Below are 22,503 nucleotides of genomic sequence, written 5' to 3' on the forward strand. Positions count from 1 at the left end.
AGCATTAAATAAGTGAGAATTTTAGTAACTACTTAAATTTCTTCTAAGAAGTATTCTGGGTTCATTTTTGTACCTAACTGTACTATTTTTGTTATTGATTCATCATTGTACTTTAAGAATGTCTAAACTTTATTGTAATTGCTGAAAAGTTAAAGAATGCTTTTAATGTTTTTTTTCAGGTTTATAATTTAGAAAATAATTAACCATAAAATTTAATTAAAAATGGTGGGGTTTTTTTTAGTATGAATTAAATGATTAGTTTTCTTTATGCTAGCAATAAACTGTTAGAAGCCGTTATGGAAAATTATTCCCTTCACAATAGCAATAACAAAAATTAAATAAATATATGTGCTAATAAATAAGCACAAATTACCAGTCTCACTGTTGGGAAACTGGGAAAGCCATAACAATTATTTTACTATTTTCAGGAAAAAATTAACTGAAAATATTATGAGTACTATCTAAACTATGGTATCCAAACAATATCACAAATTGAAAAGTATAACAATTAAATAAAGTAGTTTACACAAGTAGTAAGCAATAACTGAAAAATTCAGCGATTTGTAGATAAATCATAATGTAAAGGTTCATCCCACTCAAAGGAGGAGAAGAATAATAAGATAATGATGAGTGGAGGACGTTTATGAGATCATTTAAGAGATGCATTATTTAATTATAAGCCATTTTCTATATTTTTAAGCCAAAAAAGGACTCACAGTTTTTGCACTTAAAATGAACTCAAGAAAAAAAAAGTTTAGCACAGAAAACTACACTTAGAGCAAAATAAAGGCTGAACAAGAATATTTTATAATGCATGGAAATGGTACACATAGAAAATGGACTAGGAATTTAAAGAAGATGCCACCTGTCCATCCCTTTCAGTTGGTGTAAATATACAAAGCAGAACATTTTGTGTCCATGCTAATATGGTACACAATTCAAATTTGTCCCATGTGGTATTTTTTAACCAGAGACTGCTATGCTGGGTATATTGTAGTGTGTGTCTTTTCCTGAAGCTGAACTATTACAATGACTCATTTCTTAGTGCGTTTAGGGATAAAAAATATTAATTTCCAAACAAGAAAGTAAAATGAAATCCCATTCAATAGAAGTTCTTTTTGATGAAAAAGTTTTTAATTGCAATGTAAGCCTTACCATTATTTTACTGATTTTAAAGCAAATATTACATAATACTTCATCATTAAGGAGTTTACTATGCAATTCTAAAGACATTTTCTAATATAATCAAAATACAACATACTTAAAATATGTGAATTATCTAATATGTAGTTGATATTAAGTTTTCCCTAATTCAGCATTGGCATGATGCCAAAACCATACAGCAACAGTACAAGAAAATTACAGACAAATATTTCATGAATATAAACACAATAAATTACAAAATAACAAGTCCAACAATGTAAAAATGACTGCATCATGACCAAGTGGATTTTATCTCAAAATGTAAATAATTTTTACATTTAAAAAAATCAGGAATTCTCCAAGAAGACATAAACATATCTAACATGTTTGTACCTAACAACAGAGCATTAAGCTACATGAGGAAAAATATGAAAAAAACTGCAAGTAAAAACACATGAATCAACTATCATAGTTGGAAACTTCAATACTCCCTCTCTCCGAAATGGACAGATCCAGCAGGCAGAAAAATCAGTAAAGACATAGTTGAAGTTAACAGTATCAACCAACTGGATAAAATTGATATTTATAGAGTACTTCATCCAACAACTGCAGAATACACATTGTTCCTCAAGCTCACATGGAACATTCACTAGTACAGACCATATTCTGGGCAGGAAAACACACCTTAGTAAATTTCAGAATAGAAATCATACAATGCCTACTTTTATATCACTGTGGAATTACATTAGTATAATAGAATTAACTGGAAAATCCCAAAATATGTGGAGATTAAACAATATGCTTCTAAACAACACATGGATCAAAGAGAAAAATCTCATGAGAAGTTAAAAATAATTAAAAATTAAAAGTTTTTTGAACTACATGAAAACACAATTTATAATTTGTGGGATGTGCAATTTTGAGGAAAATTTATAGCACTGAATGCATATATTGGAAAATGTCTAATATCAATAACTTAAATTTCCACCTGAGAAAACCAGAAAAAAGTAGAGCAAATTCAATTCAAAAAAAGCTAACAGGGGTAAAAAAAAGAACTAAAGGAGAAATAGTGAAACTGAAAAACAGAAAAGTAATACAGAAAATCAATGAAAGTAAAGCTGGTTCTTTTAAGAGACCAAAAATATTGATAAATCTAGCCAGATTAAGGGGGAAACAGAGGATAAAAACTCTCAAATGAAGGAGAACATCGCTGCAGATCCCATGGACATTAAAAGACTAATAAAGAAATATTATGAATAGCTATGCCTTCAACTGTGATAATCTAGATAAAAAGCACCTATTGTTTGAAAGTCACCATCTGCCAAAACTCAAAGAAAAATATAATCTGAATAGGCCTCAATCTATTAAAAAAATTGAGTACATAATTAATTACCTTCCAAAACGGAAAGCATCAGGCCCAGGTACAATACTATGTTCATTTTTTTAATTCTACCAAACATTTAAGGAGGAAATTATACCAGTTCAATACAATCTCTACGAGAGGACAGAAGCAGCAGAAGGATTATTTTCTAACTTGTTCAATGAGAGCAGAATAACATTAATGCCAAAATCAGAAAAAGACGTTACAAGAAAACTACAAACCAGTATCTCTCATGAACATAATGTAAAGCTCCTCAACAAAATATCAGCAAATCAAATCCATGAAAGTATAAAAGGATTTATATACCACAACTAAGTGGGATTTACTTAAGGGACAGTTCAGCATTCAAAAATTAATTAGTCCATCACATAAAAAAAGAAGAAAACCTTAATTTTATAAATAAACCTGGCCCCAAATCTCCAGAATCTTACTAACAACCAGTCAGAAAATTGCACATTGAGGGAATAGGCTCTGGGCGCAAGGAATCCGTGGAAACAGTGGGTGTTGGGGGATACCTCTTCAGAGAATGAAGACACAATCCTAAACTGTGATCAGCATTGGTCAAGTGAAGGACTGAAACTCAGTTGTTGAATTTGATGATCTAAAATGGGTGAAGGGTCTACATCTTGTAGCCAAGACAAACAGAATCAATACCTACCTCACAATGCTTTTTATTTCCTATGTATTTGTAAACTCTATCTCATGGCTTCACTTTTCATTTTGTGGTGTTCTGAATCATTCTTTAACGGTTTGATTTATGACAGTATCATTTCGTTATCCAGACCATCAACCATGTAAGAAACTTTTTTTGTTTTAATGAAAAAAAAAAATCTTACATTCATTCATGATAAAAACCCAGTACACTAGGAATAGTGAAAAGCTTTCTCAACTTGAAGACTATCTACAAAAAGCCTACAGCAAACATCATAGTTAACAGTGAGAAACTTGAAGTTTTCTCATTAATATCAGGTACAAGGCAAAGATGTCACTTTTCACCACTCCTTTTCAACATTGCACTGGACATCCCTGCTAATGAAATAAGGTGATAAAGGAAGACTTAAAACAGTTTATCTTTGCAGATGACATAATTGTCTATGTAGAAATTAAAAAATCAATGACAACACAACAAAAAGCTACTACTAGTAAGCGATTATGGCAAGGTTACAGGATATAAGGTTATACTTATATCAATTGCTCTTCTATATACCAGCAATGAGTAAGTGGAATTTGAAATTTAAAAAATACCATTTACATGAGCACTCTCCCCAAAATAAAATACTTAGGTATAACTAACAAAATATGGACAAGATCTGGATGAGGAAAACTATAAAATTCTGATGAATGAAATCAAAGAATAAATAAACGGAGAGAAATTTCATCTTCATGGGCAGGAACATAATACTGTCAAGATCAGTTCTTTCCAAATTGCTCTACAAATTCAATACAATGTCAATCAAAATCCCAGCAAATTATTTCATGGATATACCGATTCTAAAGTTTATATGTAAAGGCAAAAAAACAGAATAGCCAGCATATTATTGAAGGTGAAGAACAAAGTCGGAAGACCGATGTCCCCTGAGATCAAGACTCACTATAAAGTGACAGTAATCAAAGCAGTGTAGTACTAGTGAAAAGAATAAAAAAGATGAATGGAACAGAATAGAAAGCCTGGACATAGAGCCCCACAAATACAGTCATCTGATCGTTGACAAAAGAGCAAAGGAAATGCAATAGAATAAATATATGCTCCTCAACAAATGGTGCTGTGACAACTGGACAACCACAAGCAAAAAAAAAAAAAATGTAGTAAATGAATCTAGACATAGCCCTTATATCTTTCACAAAAATTAACTCAAAATGGATCATAGATTTGCATTTGTAAAATGCAAAACTATAAAACTTTTAGAAGATAATCTAAGAGGAAACTTAGATGACCATGCATGTGGTGATGCCTTTTTAGATAAAACACCCAAGACACAATGTATTAAAAAAATAATAATAACTGCTAAGGTACAATTAAAATTAAAAACTCTGCTCTGTGAAAGACAATGTCAAAAGAATAAGAGGGCAAGCCAAAGAGTGGGAGAAAAATCTTTGCAAAAGACATGTCTAATAAAGGAATGTTACCCATAATTAAATATATAATACATATTTATATCTTACAACTCAAACAATAAAAAAACAAAAATTCCATTAAAGGGACACCTGAGTGGCTCAGTTAAGCTACTGCCTTCAGCTCAGGTCATGATCCCAGGCTCCTCAGATCGAGCCCCGCCCTGGGCTCTCTGCTCAGCAGGGAGCTTGCTTACCCCTGTGCCAGCTGCTCCCCCTGCTTGTGTTCTCTGACAAATAAATGAGTAAATAATCTTAAGAAAAAAATCCATTAAAAAACGGGCTAAATGGGGTGCGTGGGTGACTCAGTCAGTTAAGTGTCTGCCTTCACATCAGGTCATGATCACAGGGTCCTGGGATCAAGCTCTGCATCGAGCTCCCTGCTCAGTGGAGAGCCTGCTTCTTCCTCTCCCTCTGCTCCTCCCCCCTCCAACTCATTCTCTCTCTCTGTGTCTATCCCAAATAAATAAATCTTTAAAAATGTGAGCTAAAGACCGTAACAGACACCTCACCAACAAAGATGTACAGATGGCAAAATGCATATGAAAAGCTGCTCCATATCTCATCTCATCAGGAAAATGCAAACTAAAAGAAGCTCTGCCGCTACATGCCTATGAAAATGGTCAACACCAGAGCACTGACAAAAGCAATTGCTGACAAGGATGTGGTGCAATAAGAATGTAAGAACGCTCACGCATTGCTGGTGGGAATACGAAATGGTACAGCCACTCTGGAAGACTGTGGCAGTTTCTCAAAAAAGCTACATAGACTCTTTTCATACAATTCAGCAATCATACTCCTTGACAATTACCCAAAGGAGCTGAAAACCTACGTCCACACAAAAACCTCTGCATGGATGTTTGTAACAGCTTTATTTATGATTTCCCAAACTTGGAAACAACCAAGAAGTCCTTCTGTAGGCGAATGGATAAATAAACTGTCGTACATCCGGACCATAGAACATGATTTGCACTAAGAAGAAAGGACTCATCAAGTCTTAAAAAGACATGGAAGAAACTTACATGCATATTACAGGAGAAAGAAGCCAATCTGAAAAGCCTATATTCTGTATAATACCAACTATATGACATTCTGGAAAAGGCTAGGCTATGGAGACAGTAAAAATATCTATGTTTGCCAGGAGTTGGAGTAGTGAGAAGGATGGATAGGCAGAGCACAGGGTCTTTTTAGGGCAGTGAAACTACTCTGTGTGATTTTATAATAAATATATGTCATACATCTGTCCAAGTCCATAGACTATACAACACCAAGAGTAAACCCTAAGGTAAACTATGGAATTTGGTTTTTTTGTCTGTTTTAAGTACCACTGATGTTGATAACAGGGAAGCTACACCTTTGACAAGGATGTATGGGAAATATCTGCACTTCCCTCTCAATTTTATTGTAAACTTAAAAATGCTGTAAAACAAATAAAGTATTAAAAAAACCAATCATTGTAATTCATCATTTGTATTCGTTTGCTAAGACCACCATATCAAAATACAAGACATGGAGGTCTAAATACAGACATTCATTTTCTCAGAGCTCTGGAGATTGGACAACTATGATCAAAGTGTCAGCACGTTTGGTTTCCTTTGAGACTTTTCTGTTCGGCTTGCAGTTAGCCACTTGTCACTGTGTCCTCACGGCCTTTCCTCTCTGCATAGGTATTCGTGTTTTTTTTCTCAGTGTTCCACTCTCTTTGCCTTATGAAGACACCAATCAGATGGCATAAGGGCCCACCCTCATGCCTCATTTTAACTTAATCACCTCTCTAAAGGCCCCATTTCCAAACACAGTCACATTCTAAGATACTGGGGTTAGGACCTCCACATATGAAATTTTTGGGGGACAGAATTAGTCCATAACTCCATGTTAAGACGTTTAAAATGCACCACATTGTCATCTCAACATACATACATACATACACACACACACACACACACACACACACACAGAATTCAAAATTCTAGTCCTCATAAACCTCTCAGCAAACTTAGAAGGAAGTTCCTCAACCTGTATAGCTCTTATATTAAATCATGAAAAACGGATTGCTTTCTCTCTCAAATTAAGAACATGACCCAGCATGTTTACTCTTTTTAATTCTATTTACCCTTGCACTAGAAGCTCTAGTTAGGGCACTGAAGAAAGAAAAAAGAATAAAATGCATCCTGATTGAAAAGAAGTAAAACTGTTTTTATTCACAAGTGACATAATTATCAATGTAGAAAGTTCATTGAAATCTATAAAAAAAAAGTTACTGGAGTGAGTAGATTTAACAAGGTTGCTGGATGCAAGATATCAATATGCAAAAATCACTTGCATTTCTTTATACTAGTAACAAAAAATTTGAAAATGAAATTTAAAAAAATACCACACGCGCACACACACACACACTGGAATATTACTCAGCCGTAAAAATGAAATCTTGCTATTTTCAATGACGTGCATGGAGCTACAGGACATCATGCTAAGCAAAATAAGTCAGTCAGAGAAAGACAAATACCATATGATTTCACTGATATGTGGAATTTGGGAAACAAAACAGAAGAACATTGGGGGCGGGGAGAGGCAAACCATGAAACAGACACTTAACTATACAGAAAAAACTGATGGTTGTTGGTAGAGAGGAGGTGGGTGAGGGATGGGCTGAATGGGTGTGAACACTCAATATTTTATAATATCTAATCTCTGCAAATTAATAATTAGATTCGATGTACTACTATTTAATATCCAAACGGTCATTTAAAAAAAAAAAAAAGTTGGCAGTATATTCTAAAATTCATAAAGAAATTCAAATAAGTTAGAATAAGTAAAACAACTCTGAAATAGAACAAATTTGATTTTTCTACCTAATTTCAAGACTTATTTTAATGCTACAATGATCTAAATAGAGTGGCATAAAGGTAAGCAAATAGAATAATGAATCAGACCTGGGTGTCCTGAAATAGTCCCACACATACAGAAAATTGATGTCCGTGAAAGGTATAAAGGCAATTCGGAGGAGAAATGTCTGCAAATCACACTGGAACATGTAGATAGCCATATGCAAAAAAAGGAAACTTGGATCCATCCTTCACAACATCGACAAGAATTAACTCAAAATATCATAGACCTAAGTATTAAATTAAACCTATACAATTTCTAGAGAACACCTTTGAATCTAAAGAGCATTTTAAGAGAACATTTTTATAACCCTGGTTTACACAGATTTTTTTTTTAGTTATGACACCAAAAGCATTATTTATAAAAAACAAATTATTAAATTGGATCTCATAAGATTAAGAACTTCTACTACTTAAAAGTTAATGTTAAGACTATATCAAGATAAACCACACAAAGGGAGAAGATATTTGTAAAGCATATCTAAAGCATATCAGAATATATAAAGTATACTCCAAAATAATCCAATAAAAAAATACAGCCAAAAGATGTGACCAGCCATTTTAGTACAGATGATGGCAAATAAATGCATGAAGAACTCAATAGCACTAGTTATTAAGGAAATGGAAAATAATTCATAATGTGAGACTACTACAGATCTATTGGAATGATAAAATTTAAAGACGACTGATCTATTGGTAGGTACGATGTGGAGGAATTAAAATTCTTATACACGGTGATAGGAATGTAAAGTAGTGCGACCACTTTGAAAATTTGTTTGGTATTGTCTTAAAAGTCATATTCTTACCTAGTATATGATCCAGACAGTTCACTTCCAGGTATTACCCAATGGAAATGAAGACATATATTCAAACAAAAGCTTGAACATGAATGTTGATAGCATCTTTCTTTGTAAAATCTGGGGAGAAAAATCAGATGTCCTTCATCAAGTTAATGAATAAACAAATGTGGTAAACCCACAGAATGTATTAGTATTCATAATTTTTTAAAGTAATGAGCTATTGATATGTGCTACAATGAGAGAATTTCAAATAATTTTGTTAGTGAAAGAGACCAGACAAAATAGTGCACATTTTTTCTGTCTTCCTTTTTTTGAGTAATAAAAAAGAATCATTTTGATGATTTACTACATATTGTCTGTGTCCCTAAAGAGGAAAAGAAACTTTAAAGATGTTCCCATTATTAATAAACAAAAACCTGCAAACACTATAAAAATACTTGCATGGTGTTAACCTTAAATATTTATACTATTAAGAGTGCACATTTTTTATTCCATTTATATGAACTTCTAATATATACTGATACAAATCTTATCAGTGCCTGCCTGGAGGGGTTCTATGCTGTAGCCTGCGGTGTTTCCAATGCTCAGAAAGGAGTAGAAGAGGCTGGTAGAAAATTGCTACTGGCTGAAAACTTCTCAGGAGTCAGCCTAGGGTTAGTTTGTTTTGTTTTTTTGTTTGTTTGTTCGCTTTCTTTTCCATCACCACAGCAGAAGCATAGAAACAGCTTTTACTCATGTTTGAATTGCCACTACTTCCATGACCTTCAAACTTTATCTCACCACAAAGAACTGGTCAAACTATAATCCAAATAAGCAGTAAGACAAAACAGGGTTGAGGACTTACGGTGACATGGTAATGAGAATAGGAGATTTACTGGGCTGGAGTGGGACATCATTGTCATGACTTTGCTGTTTTAATCCCAAACCAGAATGATAAGAAAATTCAGAAAATATTTACATATCATTTAAACATCTTTAAGGGTGGAGTCATGGCTGGCCAAAAGGGAGAAATAATAATCCAATTCAAATATGAAGTATTTTGCTTTAAAATGATTAAAAACAACAACAAAAATAACATATAAAAGTTGGGGAAGTGGTAATGCGGAATAGATAAAAGAACAGAATATTGCTGAAATTGGGTAATGCATGCATGATTTTTAAGAATATTTTCATTAAACATTTTTTAAATAATTAAACTGGTAATTAAGAGTTAAGTGAAGGAATTTATTATGATTTCGGAATGAAATTTTAGATAAATCAGTCAGAAGAAATAGGCAATGATGCAAATTGAACTCAGACAGTAGTTTTGAAATCAACCCTTTTTGAAAATATATGCTTGACATACCCCTGCTTACGCAGAAATGTTAGAATAACTGTGAAAATATGCATTTTTGAAGCCTAATAAGTGCATCACACTATCTGGCTAGCTAGCTGATTAACAAGCCCCCCTTTTCTTAGGGTGACAATCTCTGCTCCCTTGAAATGATCAAGTTCTTTACTTATATACTTTTAATCCCAGGAAACCTTATTAGTAAACAGGATAACAAAATAAATCATTCCCATAGTGTTAGCAATTTTGTATTCAAGAGGAATCTGTTTAAATTTGTTATACAACATAATAGTAACTTAGTAAATTTAGAGGATCTGATACATTACGTTTCAGATTTTTTTAAAGATTGATTGATTTATAACAAGCACATGAGCAGAGGAAGGGGCAGAGGAAGACAGAGGGAATCTCAAACAGACTCCATGCTGAGTGCAGAGCCCTCACAGGAGGCTGCATTTCATGACCCTGACATCATGAACTGAGCCAAACTAAAGAGTTGGATGCTTAACCAACTAAGCCACCCAGGCAGCCCTTTTAGTTTTCATATTTTAATGTTCCACTGGGTCCCCTCCATGCAGGTTTAAGATGAGAATGCCTTCTACCAATCTCCGTATGTCTACAATTTATTATCTGGTACAACACAGGAGGTGTTTCTCCAAATACTTGAGGTGACTGTTTTAAACTCTACAGTAGATTACAGTTCTTATTGGCACCTCAAGAATTTAAAATTCAGTACTTTCAGTTGTACTTTTTAAGATTTGTATTTTTTTTAAGATTTGAACTTGAAATGCATAAGATAATTAATGTGATTAGTCCGTAAATAGTATTGAACTATTTAAACTTTAAATTCAATGTATTTATAAATTCAGTGTATTAAGCTTAAGAGATGTTTAACCACTACAATAGTTTTACTAGCATATCATACAAAATTGAACTGTTTGAAAGAAAATTCAATATATTAAATTTTAAAGTTTGAACTATGAGAAAATGTAAGTTGTCAATTAAGAATTATCTAAAGAACTTTAATCTGCTTAACTTGAGGTAACCAAACATGAATAAGATAAAATAGTTTTCTTCATTAGATTTGTAAATATAATGATATAACTTATAAGCTGAATTTAAATGCTTAAAAGAATATCTAATTAGAGTTGTTCTAATAAAAATTAAGTTAAAATCTGAATAACTTTAATTCTAATCTGTACAGAATATTAACCTAAGATTTCAAAAAATCTCAAAATAAAATGGCCACTATATGTAAAACAATGTATCTTGGAAGAGAAAAATTTATTTATGAAAGGAATAAAAAACAAACTGGCATAAGGCCAAACTTAGCTTCTAGATCGATCAAGAAAGGTTTTGTTAAACCAGGAAAAAAAGGTAGAAAGGAAATGATGGATAACGATATTAGGGCAGAAAATATGTAGAATTAAGGAGGTGGGTAAATAGGAGAGATTATTAGGAGGAATATCAATAGCCTAAGTAATGAATTAGGTTGAAGGGGTAGAAACGGTTAAATTTAGTTTCCCAATATTGTGCTTGGGATTGATCAACGTTCAGGGCTCAGAGAAGATGCCAGAGCTAGAGATATAAAATGAGAGTTGTTTAGATTTGGGTGTTTACCCAAGTAAATGAACCTACCTAGGAGAAATTGTATACATTGAGAAGAAAGTTCAAGGCAAAGTCTCAAAGAACCTAAACATTAATGCCTGAATAAATGAACTTGTGATACCAAAGACGACAGAGTTTGACCATAGTGATAGCAGGAAAATCAGGAAAACTTTGTAAGGGAATCCAATAGAAGCAAGAGTTTTGCTGCAAATATTCCGAATAAGTCAAGCAAAGAACTCTTATGAAATACTAAATACAAACCTTACTAAGACTATAAATCAGATTGAAATCAGATCAGGGGGTATCAGGGAAGTTAATGAAAGAATAAATTCTTCTATAATGGGAAGAAGATGTGTGGGCAATATTGTTTGGTATTTTTAAGGTAGGGGATCTTCTGTGAGGGAAATGGAGGTATTGAATGTACGACTGAAAGTACTGAATTTTAAATTCTTGAGGTGCCAATAAGAACTGTAATCTACTGTAGAGTTTAAAACAGTCACCTCAAGTATTTGGAGAAACACCTCCTGTATGGTACCAGATAATAAATTGTAGACATACGGAGATTGGTAGAAGGCACTCTCATCTTAAACCTGCATGGAGAGGACCCAGTGGAACAAGTGTAGGTATTTATAAATAATGCAAAAATGTATAAGTAATTATTTTGGCAAGCTAAGGAATTAAATTTGAACACAAAATTTTAGTAGTATGCACTATACAATAAAGTGCCAAACTGTCGCAGTTATATTTAAGGTTTTGACTTTGCATTTATTATGCTTGAAAAATATCCTTTATTTCTGACTATATATAACAAAGCACAGAAATAAACAGATTCTTCCACAGTGTTTTTGCTATGCAAGGCAAGGTAATTTAGGTTGCTAACGGATGAATGTCCTATAAACTTTTTCCTGGATAAGACACGAAGAAAGGATTGACAGAAGAACAATCCATGAACTCGGTGTCCTGATGAAAAGGAAAAATTTTTTATGATTTTCCTTTTGATTAAAGAAGTCAAATTTTTTTTCCAAGAGAGACATATATTTGAATTGACAATTTTAGAAATTAGAATAGCAGCAAGGGAATCAAGTTTCTGTTGAAGAGGCATTAAAAAAAAAAAAAAAAGCAAGCTGTCCACAAATCAGGACGTTAAGAAACAGTGGGACAAAGTTATCAGAAGAAAAGTTATCCATATAACATAAGAAGCCATTCAAAGAACTGACCGATGTCTTTTGTGGAAGAGAGGCCGTTTCTAATAAACTAGCAGATGTTAATTATTTGGAATGAGGGAAAGATTGGTGGGGGGAGAGGGTCTAAACAAGGCACGGGTCACAAAGCTTTATATTTTATTGTTCTGGCGGCCTTTGTTGATTTGTTGTTTTATTGTTCTGGTGATTTTTGTTTTTCTAGAAAGTGGTAAATAATTGAGCTAGAAGCAATAACACAAAGCCTCACTTGGGGGGCGGAGAAGGAAATGGCGTCTCTAAGGAAGAAACAGTTTTCAGTTACGAAAGAAGAAATACGAGTTCCTTCATGTGGGGGTGATGAACTCAGTTAAAGTGAAATATAGAATTATTTGGGAGGTAGTGGCTGAACATCATTATTGAGATATAGGATAGCTGAAGAGATGTAACTCCCGAACTTAAGTTTTGAGCACTGATTTATGAAAACTGGAATAAGTGAACTAAGGATCTGTTTTAAAGTATTTCTTGGAGGTCTACATTAGTGTTTTTATTTTTCATTGCTGAGTAACAAATTAGCACTAACTGAGTGATTTAAAACAACAAGCATTTATTAACTCACGTTTCTGTAGGTCAGCGAGCTTGACTGTTCTCTGCTTCGGATCTCACAAACCCAAATTCAGGGTCTCAGCCAGGCTAGGTTCTTATCTGGAGTATTTGAAGAAGAATTTGCTTCCAATCTCATTCAAGTTGTTGGTAGACTCCAGCTCCTGAGTTGTAGGACTGAGGTCCCGCTTTTCTCACTAGCTCTCCGTCAAGGGGTACTCTCAGTTTCTAAAGGCTATCAGCCAGCGTTCCTTTTTATAGTGCTTCTTCCTTCCTCAAAGCCAACAGCACATTAAATCAATCTTGCTCTTTGAATCTCTTGACTCCTCCTTCTGTTACCAGTTGGAGATAGTTCTCGGCTTTTAAGGGCTCACGTGATTAGAGCAAGCCTACAGGATATTCTGCTTTTCTTAAAGTCACCTGTGCCATAAGATGGAACGTAATCACAAAGTGATTTGTCAATGCATTCTCGGTTTCTAGGGATCAGAGTGGGATACCCTGGGGGGACATTTTACAAATTCTGCCTACCTTAAAATTTTTGAGGAAGGTGGGCATTGGGCTTGGAGTCTGAACTTGGAGTACAGCTCATCTACATCAACAGGCTTAACCTGGGGTGCACATTAGACGCACTCACTACTCAGGCGTGGGCTCCTCCCCAGAATAATCAAATTAGAATACCTGAGCATGTGAACTAGGGGTCAGTACAAAGCTTCCCAATCACCCTAATTGCAATGGTGGTCTCCGCAGTTGCAGGTTAACTTAGTACAATATATATGGTGGCAACACCAGGAACAGTTTGAGCTAACTGACACCAGATATTCTAAATCTTATTTGACTCTAATTAATGCTTTCCTGGTGTCTCTAATTTCAAAGATTCTGAGAGTTCTAATTAAGTTGAATATTTGTGTGCACATTATGGCCCACATGTGAACAATGCACTTTGCACAGAGGAATTAATCTACAGATGGACAAGTAGGTCTTGCCAAATTTGGAGAATCATTTAAAAACATTCAAAACCTGCTGAAGCATTAAATCACTTTCATGGGTGGCTTATGCAATAAAAGTATCAGATCTCTGAGTGAGACAGTGGATTCACTAAAGATACCTATAAATCATGTAAGCATTAGGGATATTATTTGATATTTTAGAAAGGCATATATAAGTCTTTATAAAATGAAAGGCTTTCTAATTTAATTTTTTTCTGGAATTATGTTCATGTCAAGTCAAAACTTATTGTAATAACTCTTAATAGTTCCAAATTATTCCCCAAATTTGAATTAAGTCCATCTGATCATTCATAGATAATGCATTTATTTTAAAGTGACTGATTTCTAGAGAAATCTCTAAAATTGTCACTGACAATGGCTATAACTTATCAAAAAATTAATTAAATATATTGAACATATTAAGAATATTTGCATCATGAATATATTTGAATTTGGAGCATTGTCCCACATGAAAAATAGATAACTGACCTGTCTAAATTTTGAATATTATTCTTAAATTCTGAAAAATTAAAAGACAATTACTGTCTTCAAGAGCTTCACAGTCTAATGGGGGGACAGAAATACAAATGAACAAAAACAATAATAGTGAAAACAGGGACTGATCTTGGTCAAAGTGTTCATAAGCATGAAGTAGTTAAATCCTTATGCTCACCATGAGGTTAGTACCTTTTTATTTTTCAGTTTCATTTTGCAGATTAGAAAATAAAGTCCAGAGAGTTTCAATAACTTCCCTAAGATCACACAACATTTTAGTCACTGTGGGACTAAGATTTCAATTAAGGCAGGTAGGCTGCTGAAAGAATCCTTTTAGCCACTTTGCTCCATAGACTCCTATAGCGCTAGAACTAACTATAATAAAACTACCGTGTGGAACAAATGTTTGCAGCCCACATGCAAAAGGGAATTACTCATTTTTATTTGGAAGCTGACATTTGAATTGAAGGTAGAATTTCACCAGGTATAAAAATTGAGGAGGCAGAGTATTCAAGACATCAGCAAGACCACGAAGTCTTAATGAGTAAGTAGTTGAAACAGTGAAACTACATTACTATCTTTCTTTCAGAAATCTCAAAATGGTGTTCATTATCTGCTGCCTTCATTATTTCATCTCTTACCTATTCTTAAAATATTTTAATTTTCCTTTTAACCATTCCATGGAAATGTTTTCTCTACATCATTTTTCTCTATTGAAATTACTAGGTAAAAGCATATGATATTATGTTGTCAAATTATTTTACACAAAATTGTATATATTTGCATATCTACCATAAGCATGCAAGGAAACCAAACACTCACAAGCATTTAAAAAAATATTTCATTATGTAGAGTTACTAATTGGTATCTTATTTTGATAACTTTTGTTAGAATGGAAGTTTTCCAACATAATAAAGGGCATCTACATAAACTACAACTAACATATCTAATAGTGAAATATTGAGCACTTTCCCATTATAATTGGAAACAAAAAGTATGTTAACTTTTACCACTTCTATTCAAAATCTTACTGGACTGTGTAATTGGTATATTAAGGAAAAAAATGTACGAAGTTTCAAAAGTGAGAAGTAAAATTATCTTTATTCACAACTGACATAAATGTTTATATACATTATCCTGAAGAATCTCGGGATGCATAAAAAGTAGAACTAATGTGGGGCTCCTGGCTGGCTCAGTAGGTAGAACATGCGACTCGATCTCAGGATCTGAATTTGAGTCCCATATGGAGTGTAGAGATTACTTAATTTTTTTTAAGTAGAATTAATTAGTACATTTGTCAAAGTATTATAATAAAGGGCCAATATACAAAAAGCTATTTTATTTATTGCATTTTTATATAAAACTATCAGATATTATGATAAGATAAAAATAAACAATATTATCCAAGAAAACATAAAATCCTTAGTGTAATGGGTTAAATTGTAGCTCCCCCCCAAGATATGTCCTTATTCAGATCTCCAGAACCTGTGAATGTTACATTTTTTTGTAAAAAGGGTGTTTGCAGTTGTAAGTGAATTAAGGATCTCAAAATGAGATTATGCTGGATTACCCAGATGACCTAAACACAGCGATAAATGGATAAATGTCTGTATAAGAGAAGTACAGAGGAAACCGCAATATGAAAATGAAAGTAGATTGGAGTGATTCTGCCATAAGCCAAAGAATGCTGACAGCCAACAGAAACTGGAAGAAGCAAGGAATAGAATCTTCCCTAGAGCCACCAGAGAGAGTGCCTGGCTGCAGACATTTTGATTTTAGACTTCTGGCCACCAAAGCTCTGAAATACAAATTTCTCTTACTTTAAGACAACAAGCTTATAGAAATTTATTATAGCAGCTCCAAGAAACCAATATACTTACTAATACATTTAATAAAATGGATGCAAAATATACATTGAAAATTATAAAATCCTGTAGAGGGAAATTAAAGAGTAATAATTCGAGTGAAATCTCAAATTGAAATATCCGATATTGTTATCATTGTCCACAAATTTCAGGAATTGATTTACAGATTCAATCAACTCAAATCCCTAAAGTCTTTTTTTTTCTCCAATTCACAAGTTTATTTTATAATTTATATAAAAATTGATATAGAATGGAAAAGGAAAGGAAAGGAAAGGAAAGGAAAGGAAAGGAAAGGAAAGGAAGAGAAGAGAAAAAAAAGAAAAGAAAAGGGCACTTGAACAAAAAACCACCTCTCTGTCTTTGCAGACTGGCTTTGTATTGAGAAAAGCCTCTACCTATTATTTAAGTATACTTTGATCCTTGGGATCAGCTAAGATGAAAGCTTAAGGTCTTTTCAAGTCTTTCTGAGCGTGCATCTTGTGTGTGTATGTTTAATTCTCCATATACATACCCGCATTTGAATGTCTTACTTCCCCAAAGAGTTTCCCTACAGCTTCTCCTCAGCTCCTTAGATGATTTTATTGTATGTCTCCTTCTGTATTCTCCTATCCCAGTCTGTGGATCTTGGTTTCTCTGCAGGGGTTTCAAGAAGCACCCACTGCTTCCCTCTATCTGACATACAGGTTACAGCACTTCCCCAAACCTCTTTGCCGGAACTCTTAAGTTAGATCAAAGAGAGCCCAGTCCTTCCAGCAGTCCCCAGACAGGCAAGAATATTACAAATAATGTCTTCTTTGGCCCTTCCCATTCAGAACAGGGTATTGGGAACTCAGCTGGTGCCTCATCTAACACCATAACAAATCAGTAATAATGACCTGAAATTTCCTACTGTTTCTTCAGTGGGGTTTTCACGTGTTTACTGTAGACCTTTGTTTTCCAGAGCTCTTATAAGGTTATTTTAGCCAGTCTTAGTTCAGTAGTTTTTGTTTATTTGGTTTTGTTTTGTTCTCTTTTTTCATTTGTTTTTTAAATGTTCCAATGGGGTATGAAGTCTTGGAGCTTCCTAATCCACTATTTTCCTGAAGTAACTCTGGCAATTTGATTTGTAATACTCCATGTTTAACCTAAGACTTCTTGATGTAATTTATTTTTCAGCAAATGTTGAAAATTATTTTAATGCTTTGTAACCATCAATTTCTTTCCTTTTAATTCTTGGGTGAAAAAAAGATGGAGGTACAAATAGTTAAAGCCATGCTTTTCTAACCTTAACTTTCTCTGTTACTAACTCTAATACTGGAGTTATTCTTTATGCGTATTTCATGGGATTATTGCATTAATGCCATGATTCTTGAAATGAATGAAGTTCAGTGCATAAGGTATTGCAATTGTTCAATAATTTTAAATTGCTATTGTTATTTTTTATATGGCTATATAGTAAAGGTTCCAGATTTTAAAGTCAATTTGGTTTCAAAATATGGGCTTTTAGTACAATATAGTTTGGCCAATATTGAATATAATGTTGAGACACATAATATTATTCTCTGTGGTAGAACAATATTAATGTTGTAAGATTACTACAGTATTGATGCCAAACACTGGCAAATATAGCCCTCAATTTTTACTTCTACTTGTATGCCATTATCAATTAATTACAATAAAAGAAGTTTCAAAAGAACTTATTTTTGGTGGGGGGAAAGCTAGGAAAAAATAAGGTAGAAATTTCTTTAGAATACTATGATTTCTACAGGTATATTTTCTGAGAAATATTATGAACAACATTATCATTTTAATTTTTCCTAAGCTGAACATTTCTTCTTGTAAGCAAGTTATAATTCTGTCAAATAGAAGAGAAAATATGTTGACTAGTTTTATTATATTTTGCATAAATATAATCCATGTCTTTTCTAACTTACCATGGCATTTAAAATGCTACAAACATTTTTAAAAAGTAAAACAAAGAAAAATATAAACATGTTTAATACATACACCTTGAAATGCAAATAAATTTTGCATAAATGGGCAAACTATACTGCATGCTAGTACTTTCATCTATTTTAGCATATTTTGAAGTTATAAAATTAGATGCTTTATATATTCTAGACATGTAAACATTTGAGTCAAATAAACACATAAACACAAATCTTTTAAAATCAACTTTTATATGCAATAGTACACATTTGGCATTTAAAACTAAAATAAATAGTATTCAAATGAATTAAGCTCTAATTAATACATATAATACCTCAACCTATTTCTATCAGAAACATTTGTTAAATAAATGGTTGCTTAAAAATGTTCAGATAAACAGAGCACATCATTTTTATGTTGGCTTAGACTTTAGGAATGCTATTAAAATTAATTCAGATTATGAAATTGAATTAACTGTGAAACTGAGTCATAATTTTTTTTCTCTTTTTGTTAGATGGTACAAAAGAGGAGCTGTTAATTATAGGGAAGTGGAAGAATGGGCAGTAGTTATTAAGAGTAAAAAAGTGGCATTTAAGATTATAGCCCAATCCTCTCTGGGCTCAACAATTAAGTGGCTCCCCTAAACTTCTCATATTGTCATCAGATACTGGATTATATTCAAAACATGAATCTTTTAGTAAAGATTTCTTTTTTTCCACCAAAGTACTCTATTTTTAGGTATTTTTAAGTACTCTATATTTAAGTGTTCTTTTACTTCCCCCAAGTTTTTTCTGGAATTGTCAGGGAATAAACATACTTGGTATGTAAATAAATACTAAAAGATTAACAACCAGCTTTACTTTTTTTGCCCCATTTCCCTTCTTTCTTAAATCCAGGGCAAAAACACTTTGTCTCCATCACTCTATTAAGTATATATATGGCGAGGTCACAGTTCTGGATTTTCATCTTACTTGGTTTTCAGTGGCCCTTGACAGTCCTACTTTCCCTACTTTTCCCTTGGCCTCCGGTACAGGTACTCTACTAGATTTCCTTTTACTTCTCAAGTCATTCTTTATACTACTTAATTTCTGGATATTCCTCTTTGTCTCAAACTCTCAACGTTAGAGTACTGCATGGCTTAGTCTTTCTATCACTTCTTCATCCATAGTATACCAAGGTATTCACATCAAGTCCCCTGACTTTAAATAGCATATATTCATAGATTTCCAAATCCTTTTCTCAACCTTCAGTTACCACTTTTAGGTGTATTTGTGTAACCACCTAGGAAGCACAGCTCTTATCAATAGTATAGATGGCTTTACATTTAAAATGTAACTTGAATGTAACAATACATCAGCATGTTTATAGGTATAGTCCTTGTCCAAGCCCCCATCTCCTAAATTATCTAAATATTGTAGTATCCTCCTAACTAGTCTCATTGCTTACACTAATAATTCCATGTAGGCTATTCTCTATGGTCAGCAAGAATACTATAAATTAGCAAACCATATTGCATTTTTTTCTGCTTAATGTGCTCTAGTGGGTTTCTATAATGTTAGAACAAAAATCTGAGTACTGTGAGGCCTTAGATGATATGACTTGTATTAGTTTCATATACTGCTATAACAAAGTATCTCAAAATATTGACTTAAGCAATACAAATTTATTATTTCATAGTCCTAAAGATTAGAAGCCCAAAATTAATCTCCCTGGGCTAAAATCAAGTTGTCTGAAGGGCTGTGTTCCTTCTGGAGGATCTAGGAGAGAATACATATTCCTGCCTTTTACAGTTACTCTTGGCTATCTACATTCCTTGGCCTGTGGTCTCCTTCCATCTTCAAGGCCAGCAATAGTTAGTTGAGTCTTTCTTATTTTGTATCACTCTTTCACTGACTCCCCCACATCACTCTTCTTTACTTAGAAGGACCTTTGTGATCACATTGAGGTCAACCAGATAATCCAAGATAAATCCCTCATCTCAAAGTCAGCTGATGAGCAACTGTAATTCTGTGTGCAATCTTATTTCCCCTTTCTATGTGACGTAACTTATTCACAGGTTCCAGGAATTAGGATGCGGATGTATTCATGGACCCATGATTCTGACTAGCACATGGCCCTTGGCTACATCTTCAACCTTCTATTCTAAAATACTTCTCTTCCTTTATACCATGTATTCACATTAATGGCCTTTATCCTTTTCTGACATGTCATATTCGTTCCTATATCAGGGCATATAAATTTTTGGTTCTTTCTACTTGGAATAGCCTTCTCATAGGTTTTCAAATGACTTTTTCCCCCATTGATTCAGATTCTTTCTAAATTTACATCTCAAGAAGTTTTCCCTCATCATTCTATTTATAATTATCTTATACCCCTTCAATCTTTTTCCAATTAACCTTTTTAAAATTATTTATATAACCTGTATCTATCAGTACCTATCATTACATTGTATTTTTACATAGTATACTGTGTGTGTGTACAAATTTTTCTAAGTCCCAAATTAGAATATAAACTCTTTGAAAGTAATAAATAGTTCTGAATTACTTATCAGCATATCCTCAGTAATTAAAATAGTGTTTGGTACATGGTTGGTACTCAATAAACATTTATTGAAAAGAAAAATATATATCTTTAAAGAATACTTTGCAATTATAGACTACCATCTGTTAATCTACATTATTTTTTTATATTCTTTGAGTAAAAAAAAAATATGACAAGCTTATTGAAATACTAGAAGTAGGAGACTAATACTTGAATTGTTCAAATTTATATCAATTTATCTCTGGGATGTGACTCAAATTCTTTACTTTTGGCATCTCAGAAAATTTTAAATATTAAAGTTGAAGCCTTGCTAATGCTGATTTCTATTTGATATGACATATTCAGGTTTGTGTAAGAGGCTCGCACTCCTCATCTTATCACTAAAACAATATAGCAATTAATATATAATAATTTTAATAATTTTAGAAAAGCCTTAGCTCAAACCAAGAAGGAAAACATTAAGAAATCAGACGGAAAAACAGAAATCATGGTATCATAGTCAAGATTTGTGAGTAGGACTTAAGTCCAGAAAAATCACAGGTAAATCAGAATTAGATAAAGATCCAAACAACTGAACTAAGGATGTTAGCATCTGCATAGGGACAAGAAACAAGTACTTTATCTTTTGCTATAAATTCTGCATCCATGTTATCACATAAAGATAGCAGCTATAAAAAGCTGGCATATCATCAAAATGAAATTCAGAACTCCTTGTTTTATCCTGAAAGACTGCTAATCATTCAGAATTATAAAGAAGTAAAGAGACACTGAGAAGTCAGAGCCCTATATATACATCATGTTTGGGAATGGATTCTAATTTCATATTACTGAAAGATGAAGGAACTCCAGATAAATTTACATGACAATATGTTGTGAACTTGTAAAATTACTAATCCCTGATAAGTGCAAATGTGAACTCAGGGAGCTTGGATAAGTAAGAAAGCACATTTCAATAAATTTGAACTCAATGTATAATAATAATGTTAATAATGACAGCAGCAGCAGCATAGAGTCAGTTTATTCTAGAAACAAATTATATACATATATATATATATATATATATATATATATATATATATATATATATATATATCATCACCGAATGAATCATAATGGATATTTGAAAGTTATTGACATAAATGTTTTCAAAATCTTCACAGATATAAAAGCAGCAAACCTGGGGAAGGTAGAGAACCTTCTTTCCAGTTACCACATTATTAAATGTTTCGTTTTTAACAACAACAAAAACCACAAGGCATACGAAGAAAACGCAAGTATGGACCATTCAAAGGAAAAAAATCAATAGAAACTGTTCCAAAAAAGGCCTGATGGCAGATATACTAGACAAAAACTTTTAAACAACTATCTTAAAGATGCTAAAAGACATATAGAAAGATGAAGAGAAGAGGGAGTCAAGAAAACAATGTATGAATAAAATGGAAATATCAATAAAGAGATAGAAAACCTAAAAAAGAAGCCAAAAAGAAATTCGAGAGCTAAAATTACAATAACTAAAACAAAAAATTTACTAGAGGAATTCAAAGTCAGAGTAGAGTAGGCATGAAAAAGAATCCACAAGCTTGGGACAATGAAAATTATTGAAGCTGAGGAACAAAAAGAAAAGTGAAGAAAAGTAAACAGAGCCTAAGGTCGCTGTGGGACACCTGCAAG

The 22,503-nt window shown here is 33.0% G+C and overlaps 1 long non-coding RNA gene across 2 annotated transcripts in view; it reads right to left on the reverse strand.

Annotated features, from left to right (window-relative positions):
• The window catches only part of LOC113247903 (uncharacterized), a 378,815-nt gene extending 365,441 nt beyond the window's left edge, over positions 1-13,374 (reverse strand). For both annotated transcript variants that reach the window (XR_007188762.2, XR_008957362.1), the window contains exons 1-2: positions 13,054-13,374; positions 8,328-8,438 (exon numbers count right to left, since the gene is read on the reverse strand). This is a non-coding gene — a long non-coding RNA (uncharacterized LOC113247903). The remainder of the gene's footprint in view (positions 1-8,327; positions 8,439-13,053) is intronic.
• Between the last annotated feature and the right edge of the window lie 9,129 nt (positions 13,375-22,503).

Source organism: Ursus arctos, unplaced genomic scaffold (assembly GCF_023065955.2).
Source record: "Ursus arctos isolate Adak ecotype North America unplaced genomic scaffold, UrsArc2.0 scaffold_4, whole genome shotgun sequence".
Classification (NCBI taxonomy): domain Eukaryota; kingdom Metazoa; phylum Chordata; class Mammalia; order Carnivora; family Ursidae; genus Ursus; species Ursus arctos.